Source organism: Mustela nigripes, chromosome 9 (assembly GCF_022355385.1).
Source record: "Mustela nigripes isolate SB6536 chromosome 9, MUSNIG.SB6536, whole genome shotgun sequence".
NCBI classification, from domain to species: domain Eukaryota; kingdom Metazoa; phylum Chordata; class Mammalia; order Carnivora; family Mustelidae; genus Mustela; species Mustela nigripes.
This window is the reverse complement of record NC_081565.1, coordinates 39,911,382-39,915,123: the sequence shown is the minus strand read 5'-3', so window position 1 is coordinate 39,915,123 and position 3,742 is coordinate 39,911,382.

The following is a 3,742-nucleotide window of genomic DNA, read 5'->3' as shown; positions in this document are numbered from 1 at the left end:
AAAGCATTTGACAAAGTACAGCATCCCTTCCTGATCAAAACTCTTCAGAGTATAGGGATAGAGGGCACATACCTCAATATTATCAAAGCCATTTATGAAAAACCCACCGCAAATATCATTCTCAATGGAGAAAAACTGAAAGCTTTTCCGCTAAGGTCAGGAACACGGCAGGGATGTCTATTATCACCACTACTATTCAACATAGTACTAGAAGTCCTAGTCTCAGCAATAGACAACAAAAGGAATTTAAAGGCATCCAAATCGGCAAAGATAGTCAAACTATCACTCTTTACAGATGATATGATACTATATATGGAAAACCCAAAAGACTCCACTCCAAAACTGCTCGAACTTGTCCAGGAATTCAGTAAAGTGTCAGGATATAAAATCAATGCACAGAAATCAGTTGCATTTCTCTACACCAACAACAAGACAGAAGAAAGAGAAATTAAGGAGTCAATCCCATTTACAATTGCACCCAAAACCATAAGATACTTAGGAATAAACCTAACCAAAGAGGCACAGAGTCTATACTCAGAAAACTATAAAGTACTCATGAAAGAAATTGAGGAAGACACAAAGAAATGGAAAAATATTCCATGCTCCTGTATTGGAAGAATAAATATTGTGAAAATGTCTATGCTACCTAAAGCGATCTACACATTTAATGCAATTCCTATCAAAGTACCATCCATCTTTTTCAAAGAAATAGAACAAATGATTCTAAAATTTATATGGAACCAGAAAAGACCTCGAATAGCCAAAGGGATATTGAAAAAGAAAGCCAACGTTGGTGGCATCACACTTCCGGACTTCAAGCTCTATTACAAAGCTGTTATCATCAAGACAGCATGGTACTGGTACAAAAACAGATACATAGATCAATGGAACAGAAAAGAGAGCCCAGAAATAGACCCTCAACTCTATGGTCAACTAATCTTCGACAACGCAGGAAAGAATGTCCAATGGAAAAAAGACAGCCTCTTCAATAATGGTGTTGGGAAAATTGGACAGCCACATGCAGAAAAATGAAATTGGACCATTTCCTTACACCACACACAAAAATAGACTCAAAATGGATGAAGGACCTCAATGTGAGAAAGGAATCCATCAAAATCCTAGAGGAGAACACAGGCAGCAACTTCTTCAACCTCAGCTGCAGCAACATCTTCCTAGGAACATCGCCAAAGGCAAGGGAAGCAAGGGCAAAAATGAACCCTCCTACACTGTTGGTGGCAATGCTAGCTGGTGCAACCAATAAGGAAAACAGCATGGAGGTTCCTCAAAATGTTGAAAATAGAACTGTCCTATGACCCAGCAATTACACTACTGGGTATTTACCCTAAAGATACAAACGTAGTGATCTGAAGGGGCACATGCACCCGAATGTTTATAGCAGCAATGTCCACAATAGCCAAACTATAGAAAGAACCTAGATGTCCATCAACAGATGAATAGATCAAGAAGATGTGGTATATATACACAATGGAATACTATGCAGCCATCAAAAGAAATGAAATCTTGCCATTTGCGACAACGTGGATGGAACTAGAGCATATCATGCTTAGCGAAATAAGTCAAGCGGAGAAAGACAACTATCATATGATCTCCCTAATATGAGGAAGTGATGATGCAACATGGAAGTGGGTAGGAGAAGAATAAATGAAACCAGATGGGATTGGGAGGGAGCCAAACCATAAGTGACTCTTGATCTCACAAAACAAACTGAGGGTTTTGGGGGGAGGGGGTTTGGGAGAGGGTGGTGGGGCTATGGACATTGGGGAGGGTATGTGCTTCGGTGAGTGCTGTGAAGTGTGTAAACCTGGCGATTCATAGACCTGTACCCCTGGGGATAAGAATATATTACATGTTTATAAAAAATAAAAAATTAAAAATTAAAAAAAAGTAAATGTTCTTTTTTATTTATTTTATTTATTTGACAGAGAGAAATCATAAGTAGGCAGAGAGACAGGCAGAGAGAGAGAGAGGGGAGGAAACAGCCTCACTGAGGAGCAGAGAGCACCACGTGGGGCTCCATCCCAGGACCCTGAGATCATGACCCGAGCTGAAGGCAGAGGCTTTAACCCACTGAGCCACCCAGGTGCCCCAAAATGTAAATGTTCTAAATCTATCAACTAAAAGGCAGAAATTGAAAGAGTATATTCAATACTCCACTCAAAGGAATTGATGGAACTACTAGACAAATAATTCACAGTTCTAAGACAGTCACCAAAATAGACCATATTCTGGTTCACAAAACAAATCTCAATGAATTTTTTAAAAATGAAATCACAGAAGGCATGTTACCTAATGACAATTAAATCAATCAGGGAAACCAGAAAATTTTGAAGCAATTGGAAATTCACACATCTCTAAACAATCCATTGATTAAGAAGAATTCTTTTTTTTTTAAAAGATTTTATTTATTTATTTGACAGAGAGAAATCACAAGTAGATGGAGAGGCAGGCAGAGAGAGGGAGAGAGGGAAGCAGGCTCCCTGCTGAGCAGAGAGCCCGATGCGGGACTTGATCCCAGGACCCTGAGATCATGACCCGAGCCGAAGTCAGTAGCTTCAACCAGTGAGCCACCCAGGCACCCTAATTAAGAAGACTTCTTAAAGATAGTTTAAAAGATACATATAACTAGGGGCATCTGCCTTCAGCTCAGGTGGTGATCCCTGAGTCCTGGGATCAAGCCCCAAGTCAGGCTCCCTACACAGCTGGGAGTCTTCCTCTCCCTCTGCCCCTCACCTCCCCCTACAAGTGCACTCTCTGTCACTCAAATAAATAAAATATTTTTTAAAAAGATACATAAAACTAAATATAAACAAAAGTACAGAGAGAGTGCTCAAGAGTGCATGGGGTTGGGGGGCACAGGGAGAGAGAATCCCAAGCAGGTGTCCAATCAAGCCTGGAGCCCAACACCTGGCTTGATCTCGGGATTCTGAGATCATGACCTAAGCTGAAATCAAGAGTCAGATGCTCAACTGACTGAGCTGCCTAGGCACCCCTCCTTTTCTTTATCACCTAATCTATTACTTAATTAGCCATTTCTTTTTTTTAAAGATTTCCTAATTAGATTTATTCATTAAAGCTTCCCCGTCTCTTATGCTATTCCTCCTTCAAGTTCAGGTTTTGGTTTTATTACTTTATGTTTTGATTGAAAAAAGAAAAATACTAATTATCCTCTTTGCTTTCTGCCTTTGTGCTATGCTCCAAAATAGTCATGCAAGCAGCACACTAATCTTAAAATGCTACTCCTCTCCTGTCATTCTACTCAAATGTAAGCAGAGTGCTCCTCCTCTCCCTGGTGATGTATTCGTTCCAAACCATCCCATCCATTCCATCACCTAGCATGATCTTATCTCACAAAATACACTTCCTCTGCTCTTTGTGTCTGCTCCTCGTGGTACCACATAAGTGGCATTCCTCAACCATTATGCTTTCCCAATTTGCAAATCATAAGCAACATTCCCATGAAATTTTCTATTGTATCTTTCATCTATAAAATTATACTTCATGGATGAGGTAGTAGCCGGCATAAAGCTTTCACTTCAGGACCTTCAGCTCCAAATAGCATGCTCTCTGTTCTATTTAACTACCATTCTCTTTTTTTTTCTTTTTTTTTTTTTAAGATTTTATTTATTTATTTGACAGACAGGGATCACAAGTAGACAGAGAGGCAGGCAGAGAGAGAGAGGGAGAAGCAGGCTCCCTGCTGAGCAGAGAGCCCGATGCGGGG